General features: G+C 40.2%; 1 long non-coding RNA gene across 18 annotated transcripts; it reads right to left on the bottom strand.

Annotated features, from left to right (window-relative positions):
• Nucleotides 1-3,286: 3,286 nt before the first annotated feature.
• Nucleotides 3,287-14,573, bottom strand: LOC119308461. Of its 18 annotated transcripts, none has more exons than XR_005150127.1 (6): nucleotides 13,943-14,568; nucleotides 13,788-13,852; nucleotides 10,011-13,673; nucleotides 6,565-6,800; nucleotides 5,136-5,222; nucleotides 3,287-3,549 (listed from the first exon to the last, which is right to left on the bottom strand). It is a non-coding gene; the product is annotated as an uncharacterized LOC119308461 (long non-coding RNA). The 18 variants fall into 18 exon arrangements; XR_005150126.1 differs by having other exon boundaries at nucleotides 3,287-5,222; nucleotides 6,565-6,622; nucleotides 6,727-6,800; XR_005150131.1 differs by having other exon boundaries at nucleotides 6,727-6,800.
• Between the last annotated feature and the right edge of the window lie 833 nt (nucleotides 14,574-15,406).

Raw genomic sequence — 15,406 nt, 5'->3', positions numbered from 1 at the left:
CCAAACTGGCACTTACTGCAGCACCTTGATGGGTCGGCTCATGAACAACGCAGCGGGAGCGGAAAAAACCCTGAAAAACTTGTTGCAGCGAGAATTCGAACTCAGGCCACTACGTTGCTGCACGCGTCTAACACAGAGCCACCTCATACTAGTGATCCATAATACCGCGAAATTTTTAAGGACAATTGTAGCCGCGCTGTTACAAAATTAGCAAGTTCACAGATTAAGAAAAAGTCATGAACAATAAAAAATCATAAATTTGTTTCAAAAAGAATTGTTCGCATATTTAGAAAAGCTCACAAAAATAAAAAAATCATAAATTTGAAAAATGTTCACAGAATTTGAAAAGTTCATGAGTTAAAAAATCGTTCATGAGTTTGAAAAAAGTTCACAGATTGAACAAGTTCATGAAAATTTTGAAAAAGTTCACTAAACATAAAATAGTTCAAGAAAATAAAAAATTCATTGATTTTGAAATAATGTTCATAGATTTTCAAAAAAAACTTAAATTTTTTGAAAAAAGAATTCATAGATTTTGAAAAATATTTCATCATTTCTGAAGAAAGGTCACCAATTTGAAAAAAAGGTCATCAATTTTGAAAGGAACTTAAGAAATGTTCATCAAGTTTGATATTTTTTTCAAAATTGAGAAAGAGTTCACCAGGTTCACCAGAAAAAGTTCATCATTTTTGCTAAAAAACAGTCAAGAATGTTTTTTAAAAAGGAACCGAACAAAGAAAAAGGAAATGGAAAAAAGGTAAAGAAGAAAAAACGGAAAGAGAAGTTAGTAGACACATCATGCATGGTGGCGGGGTGTTTACTCTTGTGTGTGATGTAGAAAATCGCCGGTTTGATTCCTCACGACGCTCGAACCTTTTTGCTTGCATTTTAAAAACAAAAAGATAAAAAGATGGTAGATGGGCCGGCCCAAGTGGAGACGGGTGTGTGCGCCCATTTGTAAATTGATGAACATTATTTGAAATCACATAATTATTTTTTCAAATTTATGAACATTTTTCAATAAGAGCATTCTTCAAAATCATGAACCATTTTTGAATGATCGAATAGTTTTTCCAAATCACGATCATTTTTTTAATCCACGATCATTTTTATATTTCTTACACATTTTTTTCCCAAAAAGCGTAATTATTTAGAAATTTGGGTTTTTCAAAATCCCGAATTATTATGAAGAAAAGATAACTATAAAGGCAAAATAAAAAGGGTAGAAGATGTCGTGCCCCGCGCATGGGTCGTCCCTTCGCGTTGGGGGAGCGAGGGAAAATGAAAAACGGAAATAGAAAAGGAAAAATATGGGGCGTCCCGCCCCGAGCATGGGTCGGCTCAATAGGGTGCGCGGGGAAGGGGGTGTGCGTTACCGCGTCCTAGGGTGCACTGGTCGCCAAATAGGACGTCCCAAACCAACACACACAGTGGAGTCTTGAGATTGATCTGATCTATTGGGCCTTATTATTAGGTGTAAGCTTGTCCATTTTGGGCCCTAAATAAGTTCGAGGTCGACCTAGAAAACTATTCGATTTTTTTGCGCAAAGGATCCATAGTTATCATCAAAGTTCACCGAAGTACAAAGCATCTCAAACATAATAAAAATTATATCAATATTTTGAGACCACCGAACGTCCACTAACGCCGCAAGAACGAGCCAACCTTGTTAGTGGATTCATTTTGATGATCATGAGATGGATGAAACTAGAAGGCACAACCTTCTGTACCCTCTTTTTACTTTCTGTTATTTAGAATAAATAAAGCAAGAATAGTATTATCTGTCTGTTTTCTGAATTATCCATGCATTAAAAAATATCCTGAAAATAAAAGTGCACCAAATGCCATGCAATTTTTTATGGAATATTTGAGGATTTTAGGCATTGAAAACACTGCAGGAGGGGCAAGCACCAGGCCACGAGAGTGGAGGGCGCGCCCCCCTGTCTGGTGGGCCCCTGGTGGCCCCCCTCCACTTATGCCAGCACCCACACACTTCATCTTCCAACCAAAAAAATCTCCATCCAGCTCAAGCACGAGTTCTAGCTCATTTTGCTGTGATTTTCGATCTCCTTGCTCAAAGCTTCATTCACAAAACTGCTTTGGGAGATTGTTGCTTGGTATGTGACTCCTCCATTGGTCCAATTAGTTTTTGTTCTAGTGCTTTATTCATTGCAAATTTTTGCTGCATAGGTGACCATGTTCTTGAGCTTGCATGTTGAATTTATGAGGTCCCAAGCAATTCTAATGCATGATATAGGCTCAAGGCACTTGTAGGAGTAGTTGCTACCAATCTTGTTTAGTTTTATTCACTTTTATTTTGAAGTTACTAAAATTTCAGAAATTTTCAGAAAAATAATTATGCTTAGAAGAATGTACCAAGGTGGTTCCTCGGCAAAGAAAGGGCCAAGGATTGCTACACGTGAGCAAGATGTTGAATTGCTGAGGGACACGGATGTACGAGCTTGTGAGTGGCCATCCGATGATTTTATAGTCGAAGCAGGCTTCAAGGAGGAATTTGACGCGTATGTGTGTAATGCCGAGCTGGAGGACTTCTTATGAGATAAGTGTCCGCAGTACTATCAATTGACTGATTCTTTTGTGCGGAGATTCAAATATAACTGTGCGCGTAATTCTCCTAATGTCATATTTGATATTTATGATACATCTTATACGATGGATTTAGAGGATTTCACAACTGCTTGCAAACTCCCGCAGTGGGGTAGTATTAATGATCCTCACAAATCTGAATTTTGAGATTTCTTGCTAGTATTACTGTGGGAGAATCTAGGGACATAGCACAAGCTACTATAGGGAGCATTCATTTTCCTGCTATACATTATTTTGCTCTCTTTATTGGTAGATGCATTAACGGTAAAAACGAAGCATGTCACATGTGTGTTCCTGATCTGTGTGTCCTCAAGAGTGTTGTGTTAGGTTATAAAGGTTATAACTTGGGGGCAATAGTTGGACGTAGGTTGCAAAATAATGGTAGAAAGGGAAATTTATTTGGAGAAATTTATGCAACCCGTGTGGCTAATTATCTTAATATAGCCCCACGAGAGGGGGATATGATAATACCTCCTGTTTATTTGGATTCTGAAGCTATGGTCAATCATCATTTTCTTGGGAGGAATTAACAATTCCTCCAATATCGACTAATCTATGACAGACGCAACGTCGTCCATATTACTCTTCCTGCTCCCTACCTTTTTGACTAGTAGAGTGCCCGTGCATTGCCACGGGCTCTTGAAATAATTTGCAAGAGTTACATGTTAAATTTCACATGTACAAACAATATAACACAAACATAATTATTGAATAATTGAAGTCCATTTTTGCAATGTAAATTGATAAGAAAAAGAAAAATTAACAACATGTCCATGTAACAAACTAAGCGATGTTCCAACTAAACATCTATTACAAAACTATCAATATCTAGATGATGCGCTTAAAAAATTCTTTCACAATATCAGGAAAGTTGCCTTTAGCTTCATTCCCACGATGTTTTAGCAAGTATAATAAAAACCGCTTCCTCAACTCATACATATCCTGCACAAACAATATATGTAATTAGTATGAAAATTTCATGCCAAAGGTGTAACGGATGCGTTGCCACTGGCATTTCAAAAAGAAATACTGGTTGCATATATAATCATAAGACATATCAATTTTCCAGCTTGGCATAGAAAGTGAGTCTAAAATTTCAAGCCTTGCAATATCATTGTCCTTGTTGATTCAAAATAGGCACTATAAATCTCCTAAAAAAATAGGCACTATAAATCTGCAAAAAAAAAACCACCCTAAACTCTATACTTAATCCGAAGAAATAGTTGCTTAGTTATTCTGATAATCTTGCTTGTACAATTATGATAGTTATGATTATCACCTAGGAGTTTTAATTTTTGAAAGGAAAAAACAACAACAATCATTAGGCCCTTAAGAGATCATGACATGATTCTGAGTCTGACCAGCTACAAGATATATCCTTTCTAATATTCAGATCTAGTGGGAAAAACTACTACCCAACAATGTACATATAATATAATCGAAAATGTTTTCTGCATTTGCTAAATAATCATGGGAACAGAAAATGACTTGGGGCTTCAAGATCGAATAGTATATACACAGGCTCGATGCGACGAAGCTGGCAAAGAACATTGAGATGGTTCCAACGTAGGATTTGTCTCGATTTTAAGGGACTTTCGTGTGCCCAAATTGCCCCCATCTTTGTCAGCCACACCTAATAGAAGCAACATAAATGGCTATGCCGTTTTCGAGAACCTTCGCTAGAACAATCACAGGAGAACACCTGGCAACAACGTAATGGCACGAGAGCTTACTACTGCCCCCACAAAGAAATTGCAAATCACGGCAATCAAAATGGGAGACTTAAAGTGCCGACGTTATATTTTGTACCTTTGAGAATCTCTGTAACAAAGGTGAAAAGGTGGAGATGTAGTCAGTTCATTGTTAGACTCATTAACAATAACAGTGTTGGGTAAAAAGAGAGGCCACCTATAGTCCCCATCTCTGTCTGATTTACCCGTACAAAGGCTACATAAGGAAATATACCAACCCAAAACCAATGTGCACCAGCTTCGTACAGAGTTTCTAAAAATGTAGAGCAGAAAGAAAAGCAGATTCTCATATACCAATCAACGTTTCATTCTTAATTTGCATGGGATCTCCTTTGCCTACGCTGCCCTTCATCACTCCCAACGGCCTCGCTCCACCTCCACGACACCTCAGACGACTGCCGCACGGTGTCGCACCACGGATGATGCTCCACCTTCCGCATCCTACCTCTGGTCCCTTCTCCATGCTCGCTCATGCCCTATGGCCTCCGCCGCACTCGCGCTCCTGAGCCACCGCCACCCCTGACTGATCTCTTCCTCTCTCTCGATCTAGCGAGGTCATGGCTGGAAAGTCAAAGGCCTCTCTCCTTCTCGATTTACTGATCCCATGGCCTAAAAGTCTGACAGCGTGTTTGGATTGAAGCCAGACTTTAACTGATGGATTCCCTGACTTTTCTTTGAGTTAGAAAACCCTAGGCCCGCATGATTAACTAAAATGCCCCATTACTTAACCCTAGGACAACGGGCCTTTTGTTGTGTAAATCTCAGTGAATTTTTTACCTCTTTCAGCGACATCACCTCTACACCAATGTCACCTATGGGATTTTTTTGAATGTCGACATAATCCATCTTTATCTCTCTTATACACTACAAAAATAAATAAATATATTAAGAATATATATAAACACACCTTTTGTATTATCATGCGTAACAAATATATTAAGAACCATTATTTGTATGCATCTCTTATGATTGTTAAAACTCGATACTTTTTTGGTCCGTTCCATTCTAAACATGACTTGTTAGTGTATCTGATGTTTTCCCTCCGCAAAAAAAGGGTATCTGATGTTTTCAACTATATTAAAATATGTGACATTTTTCTCACACCAAACTACCGCTTTCCCTATATCACTATATAAAAGTATGTGACATTTCTCTCATAGCAGTCAAACGTTTTCCCTAAAAAAGTGTCGCTCCTTTTCTTTTTATTCTAAAAGAGCAATTCACTCTCTCCTTCTCTCATCGTATGGCACAATGCTCACCCTCATATCGCATTCCACAACAATGCTCAAACTCATATCTGATCCCCCTAGCTTCTCTCCTCCCTGATGTTGTTGGCATCAAGGAGCGCCACGAAATTCCAGCGTCGTGTCTCCTTCTATCCATAGTGTCGCCCTCCCCCTCTACGCCATCCTAGTGCGATTTCCCAGTGCCATGGAATGCACACCGTCATCCAAGGGCGACCACCACAGCGTGTTTTGTTACTGTGATATATGAAATGGTATATATCACGTGATCCTTACGCCTCCTCTCAATGCACACATGAAGTACGGTCTACTATTTGATTCGTAATTTTTTCATGTTTATAGCCGATCACAATTTCATACACATATCCGCCATGGGGTGTAAGAAGGCAATTAGAAAGTTACCAAACGGACCAAAAGTGAATTTATTTGCGTATTCAAAAAATAAAAAATCAGGATTCGTGATTGGATTGATGATATTGGAATTTAATTATGATGCCATCTCTTTGTAGCAAGAAAAATCAAGATTTCACCTTGTTATTCTAGTGACATATGTGTTCGGAAGTAAGCTACTTCTTCAGGTCAACAAAGACTAAGCTAATAATAAAAAGAGTATGATGTCTCCCATTTACAGAAAGGTGAATGTGGGCATGTGCTTGTTCATATGAAGGTGAGTTTGCCTCCCATTTATGGTCTTAAGCTGGAGAGTAGAGGAACTGACATAGACATGTCTGATTGTGGACATGTTTTCTATTCCAGCAATTTCAGTGGCATATTGCCAGGCTATGACAGTGGGCTACCATGGGCGCAGCTCACCCCATTCTCAAAATAATTATGCAAATCTCAGATGGTAAAGTCCAAGGACGCCCAAAAATCTATAGTGGAAGTGAAATAATGCTATTGTTTTACCTTTGAAAGGGTAGCCTGGCAATATGATAATCTAAACTTTAACTTTAGACACTTACACGCATCCTGGGTACTGGTCATCAATAAATTTTCTCCGGTCAATAGTCAGTAGTTCAACTATCCAGAAAGCATAATTATTAGAGGATTAGAGCGAACAAACATGGATTAGTTGATCATACTCGATTATTAGAGGAGTTGGGCAGGAAATCAAGTGACCAAACCTGAACTGCAAGCAAACCCAGAAAGCATGGCTTGTCAAAGAGGTGAGCGTCGGTGCCAAATGCTTCATGTCATCCTGTCCAAGTTCGAGAAATAAGCAACTCTGAACTCCATTGAAAACATCCTTTTAAAATATTAAAACGGATGACACAACACATATTCAGTGTTATTTGTGAGGCTACCTTTTTTCAGGAATGGATCAGAGAATTTCTAGCTTCCCATATACATCAGTGCAAATTAATCCGAGGAAAAGCAAGTGAGGGTACCTTTTTGTGTGAAGGTAGTGAACGCATCAAGCTAAGTGCAACAAATTTTTCCTCAACCACGCACACATATATTCCTTTATGTATTGATGAACTAACATGCACCACATATCTCCTATCTAAATTTTACGGCTCGTCATCTATATCTCTACTACCTAAAATCACTCTAGCCATCTGAAATTAGATGTCAATAACCAGTTGACTTGCATCTGAAGTCTACCGTGATACATACAATTTATAGTAAATTTAACATGAAGCAAACCCCAATTACAAGGAAAAAGGAACATTACTTCTAAAATGAATTAGTAACACACAATTTTCTTTATCTCTACTACCTAAAAGAAACGTAGTGTTCCGTTTCCCCTCTTACGTTGCCCTTCGTCGTCCATCTCCTCCTCGCTTCCACGATGGCCCACTCTCCGGTTTTTCTCCTCCTTCCTTAATTACTCTTCCCACCTCGTTCACCTTCCTAAGAAAACGGATTGCTCCACCATCTATGATCAAAACAAATCAGGACGCATCGCCCTCTGCCTCGGATCCGATCTGAGTCTCTCGCCGGCTCGTCGACCAGGAAACAGGAGGCACGGCAACTTGCTCCCTCGCCGGCTCGCCCCGGTTGGACGATCATAGTCACTCCGCGCCCTTCAACCCTCTCCGGCGACGTAGACCCAGGGGTGGAGGTCTCCCATGAACATCGCCATCATGTTGGTTTGATACGTGCATCAACCTCATTATTCACCACTCCAAATTAGGGTATCAAAGTCTGTTGTCTCTGCCATTGAAGGTGCGTTCAGGATCTATGCTGGTTCCCGTCTCTCGTGAGGGCCAAAGGTTGATCTCTAGCAAGGTAAGTGCTCCTATTATACTCATGGATCATGCCCATCCGGCGATGCAAATGGAGACACGGGTGGGCTGTGTAGTCGTCGGCCGCCGCTTTGTACACAGCATTATGCACCGTCCTTGCTATGCCCCCCAGGTGGGATGCATAGCTATCGGCTGCGACGCCATACCAACTCATCGGCAGTAGTGCAATTTCCTGTTTTCTTCAGTCAATGCACGTGTTGTCTGTGACTTAGCGTACCATTAGGCAGTTCTTTTCTTTTGCATCAATTAACACTCAATCATTCCACTAAAATGATTAGGCTGAAGATACCCTGTATTCCAAGTTCTAAAAAATAACGAAGGTTGCACAAATATTCAGTCACCTGAAGGTCTCTTCGCTAGCACAAATATTAAGTGACCTTGTATGCATTAAGTTTCTGTGCACTCTACAAAAGCCTGCTATTTTTGATCTCTAACTTTGTTTGTATGTTGCCCTATTTATTCTTCGGTCTATTGCTTGAGAGTTTACAGAACATGATTCTTCTGAGAATTATATTTCAAGCTTGTACTACCTCTGAAGCATTGTTCTGCTTGATTTTGGGAATTATATTGCCTCAGAATTCTGCTTGAGAGTTCTGCTTGACTTTAGGTTCCCAAAAAAAAACTCTGATTGTATGTTCATGTCACTTCTATGCATACAATAATTATCAATAGATTAGTCCCTTCCTTCAGCATGTTAGCACTTGCAAGTTGGCTGATTAAATTATTATATTAATACACTACATAGGCAATGATGCCTGCGCCTTTCTCGCCCGCCTCTTCTCTCCAAACATATTTCTCCATTGGTTAGTGACACCAAACGCACGGAACCTGAATAATTTGTACATGCTAGCTAGAACACAACATATTTCTTTGCAAATGGTGGAGAGTAGAGATGCATAGTCAAAAGAAGCTTTGCCAGTTGTTTGTGACATTAACTTCGTGGAAGTCGCTGCACTTCACTTCTTTAGTTATATTTGCTAGGGTTGGCTTTCAAATATTTTGGTTGTTTTCATTTCATTAAATTCCATATTTTCTACTGGCAAGCACAGTCATGAAAATTTGCAGCAGATAGGCATAGGGGAAAGAGCAACATTGCCAAGCAAGTCTTGCACTCAAGAACCATGAGATTTTGCAGATAGAAAAATTATTTATTGGATGGACTTTTAATGTTGCATGGACTGAGCACAAACTGTTTTTTTTCTTGCATTCGTGTAGATACTGCAACACAAACTGAGTTTTCCTCGTGTGCTCTCCCTCGTTGACTCCCCTTCTCCCACCCTCTCTTGCGCATGCCGCAGAGATCTGAGCAGATCTGCTATAGTCGCCGTTCCTTCAGGATGTTTGGGGTTTAGAGGGATTGTCGGTGCGGTGACGGGCGGGCTGGTACGGCAAGGCCGCACGCGGTGGCTGCGGCCGATTAGGTAGGTGATGGTGGTAGGGTCAATGGGATGGAGTAAGAAGAAGGTAACATTGGGAAGGAGAGTCTCAAAAAATCTCTGTAAAATCTCCATCTCTATCTATACTCTTGACTGATTCACACAAAAAAATCTCTACTCTTTGCTTTTTATTATTATTACTTATTCTATATATACTATTTTAAAATGTGTAAGGTTTCATGTTTCACTTCTTACCATGACCCGTTTATCCAACCTTCCTTGAAACATAATCAATCACTATTTAGTTTTCTTTCGAATCAATTTCACTTTAATTTACTTACCAAACTTCTCATAAAAAATAAGGTATATCACGAGTAGGATTTGATAAACATTTATTGACTCATTTGCATTAATACGGGAAAGTCAATCACAAGCTAACATACTGAAATATATTTCCCGTTGCAACGCACAGGCATGGTCCTAGTCTGGTAAAACATGTATTCAACCAGTTGGAACCGGGACCAAGACGATTACAGACTACAGACTACAAATGTCACTTATCACCCACCAAGTCTTGAAAACTTTGGATATAAGTAGTATGAACTTTAAGGGGCCAAATCCTCAGTGCACTGCTCGCTCCCGTGCTAATCTAATAAAAAAGAAATCAGAAAAAGATGCAGGTTGGCCCCCTATCCTGAAGCTACTATTGTGCTCTCTAGGAACATAGTCTGAAAGACGAAATAAACAGCAGCGACCTTGCAGTAGAGGGAGGTGTGTACGTACCAGATGTACTCGGCGACGACCCCGTTGGTCTCGACGGCGAGGGCGAGATCCTTGAACATGAAAGCTCCTCCAGGCGCCGAACACCCTTGCTCCCTTAGAGCCAATTCTAGATTCTCGTTGAAATCTTAATACAACAGCAGAAACTGCTACTTTTAATCAGAAATAAATGCAATTCAAAACATGCTGTGTTAGGCTGTTAGCAATTGATCAACCAATATAGGTTGCCTTGATGATGTTGTTGTAGTTGAGAGCCACAACTCCCCACGGACCCAAGACATCTGATCGGACTCCTTGCCATTCCGCCACCCACACTGCCTATTATCTAATGAAAAATACATTAATTGATACTGAACCAAAATGGACAGGAATATTTTACCAACATTCACGTGAATGCTGGCATGTTTGATAACTAAAGATGTTATAGAGGGATATTAAATACAACCAAAAAATCTGTAGCCATGTTAATAGAATTTAGTACATAAGTCAGAGCATGAAACATGAGATTTAGTTACACTATATATGTGGTGAAGTTGTGGCCTTTTATTCCGTTAAGAGGGATGTCATGTACTTCCTTCGTCCGGAATTAGTTGGCGCTCAAACTGATGTATCTAGCACTGAAACAACCACATACTTCAAATTTGAAACACATAATTGAATCTTTGTGTATACATTAGACATATTCACTCAAGCAAACAAACAAATTTTGTTTCTATGTAACACAACTTATAGTACCAGCATGCCTGGCTATGTTATTCCTCACGCCAAATTATATATTTTTCTCTGTCGACAACCTGTCCAAAAAGACTATGCGTAATTGCCTCAAGCTAGCACCATTCCACCACAAATGTGCAGAGGCATGCATCATCTATGCATGCCTGGTGCGGCCTTCCTCTTCGGTCTTATCATCCACCTGGCCGTCGGCGAAATATCCCATCCTACCTGCTCGCATCTACCTGCTAATTGTCAAGTATAACCACGCTTCCAATGCGACATTATCCTGAGTAAAAATGCATGCAGAACATTACAAAAATCAAAATATCTAAATGTATAGCTTTCAAAAGTAGGATTTAATATAGCTTTCAACAGGATTAATCTGTAATATAATCAAGCATGGGCTAGATTATCATTGAGAAAGCGTACTACAGAAGCAAGCTGAAGCTACCCGCTCTTAGGTCTATAGTGTATATTGTACACCATAGAAGCATAATTTTGAGATCAACGCTACAACTTTGTCATGTATCAGGGTATGTTTGTTTTGAAAAGAACACAAGCTGTGTGGGCTGTTCTACAACTGATCTAATGACGACGTGAACATAAAAATGGCACGTGATATCTACAATTGATCCAATGAACTAAAATTGTCCCATAAGCCACTTTTTCCACTGTTTGGCTCATCCAACAACAACCTTTATAAAATAAGAAAACACAACATTGCCGACATCAAGAGGTCCTGGGTTCGAACCAGCCTCTCTGCATTGCACTTTGCAGGGGTAAGACTAGGTTCCTATAATCCCTCCCCAGACCCCACCTTGTGTGGGAGCTTCTATGCACTGGGTCTGTCCTTTTACAACATTGCCGACATATGCATCTCAAGCAACAACAAACCATGGCTCTTCTCTGTTTCTGAAGCAAGTTAATTAATATGACAGAATCAGAAATAAATCTATATTTTTTTCTAATGGATATCAATCTACAAAACTGAATTCTATTTGAGGCCACAAAGTGTAGCTTTTACCATAACAATACTGTACCTTTTGAGAAAACAAATTGGGCTACTAAATTAATCATGAGCAGATCATGAGATTACTCGACAATGTTAGTGAAGCCCAACCACTCCTTACTTACACCTATTCTTTTAATCAACATGCGCCTTTAATTCCTCCATGGCAGCATACAACCACCATCGTGCTACGTGGGGTTTAACACCGCAGAACTATGTTGCGCATACTTTCACCTCATCTACTCACTATAATATCTAGAATTTGGAGCTGAGAATATACCTGCAGACAAATAATATAACATTGATGGGGATCCCTAATGTCTCAACCAATCTGTTATCCTCCAGCTTGAGACTACTTGTAAAGTAACTTTCTGCACTAAATCCCTCACCTGTAACGATAAATGGTTGTATTTGCATTGTACATTTTTTTAAGGCGGGTCATGAATCTGGAAGATCTTTCAACAAAACATGGGACGGAAGATAATAACACTACACTAATGGGGGCAAGGCTAGAGTAGTCAGTTTTGTTGAGCCATAAGTACAAACACTTCATCTACAAGCCTGCTCGTCCCAACTTTACACCTCCACATCTCTGTATGTGGGTGTATCACATCCATGCCCTGTCATATCTTGAATGGGAAGTCATATGGCTAGAGATCAAAGGGATCAACACCTAAGGTTTTTATTTCTTAAATAATCGGCCAAACCGCCAGCCAATATTGATTTTTAGAAAGTAAAAGTTAAGCACAATATGAATATACAAATGGAAATTCTACACTTTAAATGCGTACATCATCTTTTCAAGTGAAATAATAAAGACTCCCTTGTTCGTTAGAAAAAAGAAACTCCCATGTCAAGGTAATCTTCCTAGTACAACCACTTGTTGTTCTTCCTTTAAAGAAACTAATAAGAACCAATCGTCATTAGGAACTTCGGATATCAACACAAATCCTTGATTTGGATCGCTGTAAAATATAACCAAGGATATAAGCATGAAAGCTACAGTAGCAGTTAGCATATGCTGAATCATAAAGGAAGAGCCGAAGAGGAGAGCATAGAAAAAAAATAGCATTTGGTTTTCATATGCTGAAAATGAGAATCAATAACCAAGTAGATTCAGAATGGGGATAGATTCAGGCCTGAAAAGGTTGCAGTCTCTCTCCTTTGCTTCACTGCATATGTCATTTTTTATTAGAAGTTCCAGCTCTACACAGTACCTATGCAAGTGCCTAATCAGGATACATGTCACTGTTGAAACGCAAAACAAAAAACCACAACAACCATTGAACACAAACAAGAGAAGAGGAGAAATCTTACACTTCGATGAAATAGATAATACACATGCATTAGTTACCTCACACTTGCTGAGCTTGAAGAATTTGATGAAGATGATGTCAGTGTACATTGTACTCATGGGATTCCTTTGCATCCATGGACGCCCCAAAAAAGCTGCACATATTAAGGAAAAAAAGTGTTTGATGACAACAAGTTAACAGCCACACAAATCCAAGGCGGCATATAATCTTCGTGTTTGGGCTTATCGTGCTAAGGATGCCGAAAAGATGCAGGTGCAACAACGGGTGTAAATTCAACACTGCCGCCTGTGTTTCTCCATTGTCCACAAATATTAAATTTCAATAATTTGCATAAACCCTGAACCTTCTGCATTCCTTAATTCAATGTTCAGGTGAACAAAATGAATATTGTAGTTTCCCCAAAAAAATTGAATGGAGTGAATGTTGCTACAGTCACATTAGCCGAAGTAATAGATGAATCTGCACTGTCCGTATAAATAAATCTATAGACTATAAAAAACTAAACAGTGATACTCACCGACAGTACCTCTTTAGTAGTGATGTCCAGCGTAGGAGGCATTATTTATGTTAGTAGCAAGTGCTTAGTCGATGAGAGTAGCATGCATGATTGCAGTGCTCAAGATGAAACTGCTCCTAGTTGAACATTCACACAGAAAGGACACGTTATATATGACATCTCAAGTGAGAAGACCATGTAGCAGTGATGTCCAGCCGTGAAGGCATAATTTATGTAGCGCCAACCTTAACGGCAGCATGTTTAGAGACATGATTTAGATGAAGAGTGCGTCCAGCCATGGAAGGATATCCTGCAAACGAATCAGTCAAGAAACAGATTAATACGTATATCACATGCTAGATCCCTGCCGCTCCTTGCTGCTACATGTGTATGTGATTACCTTGCTGCAGACCACCGCACGCCTCACGTCGTCAGTCGGGGGTCTGAGCAGACCACAGCCACCGTGCTACTCCTGCTCGCTAGAGTGGTGGATCCCGTCGCACCCGTGTGCAGTTGTCGAGGTCGGATCCCGTCGGGAGGGAGCCAGGGAGGATACGGGATCAAAGGCGGACGGATCTGGAGTGGAGGCCAGTCGCAGCACCCCAATCAGGTTCAGAGGAAAGAGATAGGTAGCGGAAAAGAGGATAAGGGGGAGAGGGAGGCATGGCGGCGGGGTCCTGCTGGCTTCTCCCGGCGAGGTCGGAAGCGGCGTTGGCTGGCTTCTCCCGGCGAGGTCCGGGAGGTGCCCGGGCGAGGCCAGCGAGGAACATGCAGCGGCGGCTGAGGAGGAGGGGCTAGGAACCCTAGCCGGGGTGAGGGAGTCGTGGGTGAGTGGCGATGGATTGTTTCTGTGGGCTGCCTGTGAGCGCATCGACCCGTGGGGAGGTAAAAAAACCGGACGAAAAATAACCAACGAAAATAAAACAGAGGTGGGAGGATAGACGATAAAAAACCAGCAAAAAAACCGGAAGATTATTCACCAACTGCTATATTAGGAGTAGAGATTATCAGGCAAAAGGAAGATATGTTGTCACCAGGGAGGAAGCGGCTGAACACGAGAGGAGAGCGGAGGCAGCTCGCCAACACGCCGTAGCTCAGGAGGCGGTTGCCGCTGCAGCTCAGTACGACCCCAGTTTCACTTACGGATATCAGTCAAGCGGTCCTTGGTATTAGACCAACTTAGGCCAAAAGCCTAAGCTTGGGGGGTACGTATTTCTCACCGACTTTACATTCATGTTCACACACTAGTAGTCGGTGCTCATACTCCTTCATTGTATTATCCATGTTAGTTTAATTTTCTTTTTCTAGTGTTTTTCTTGTGTGTTTGATAAACCTTAAGAAAAAACAAAAAAATTAGTTAGTTTAATTTCCATGCTTGTAGTACAATTAAAATAAAAACCCCAAAAGATTTCTAGTTCTTCTTCTTACTTGTTGGGAGCTTTTCCGTGTAAATAATTTTATTTTATTTTCTTTCTTTTGGGGGTCGAGAAGACCATATTGAAAATGTTTAGTGACTCTCATATGCATGATTGTTTATTTAACTTAGAGCACATATTACTTGTCTTCTCTCTTGAGTTGAATGCTTGCAGATTCCAGCTTTTTTCAATGCACATGCACTCTTATTATTATACACATCGTTTAGTCGTGCAAGTAAAAGGCAATAATGACGATACATGATGGACTTATTGGGATGAGAAAAGATGGTATGAACTCGACCTCCCTTGTTTTTGTAAATATGATGAGTTCATCGTTTCTGAGTCAGCTTATTATGAAGTAGACATATTTGCAATGACATTTAGAGATTATAGTTGCTTGTGCCATGCTTGATTAGCTACGAGTTATAATGGTTTACCTTGCGTGGCAA

Source organism: Triticum dicoccoides, chromosome 5B, assembly GCF_002162155.2.
Source record: "Triticum dicoccoides isolate Atlit2015 ecotype Zavitan chromosome 5B, WEW_v2.0, whole genome shotgun sequence".
Lineage (NCBI taxonomy): Eukaryota > Viridiplantae > Streptophyta > Magnoliopsida > Poales > Poaceae > Triticum > Triticum dicoccoides.
Note: the sequence above shows the minus strand (reverse complement) of the source record. Positions and strands in the feature narration are given on the sequence as shown.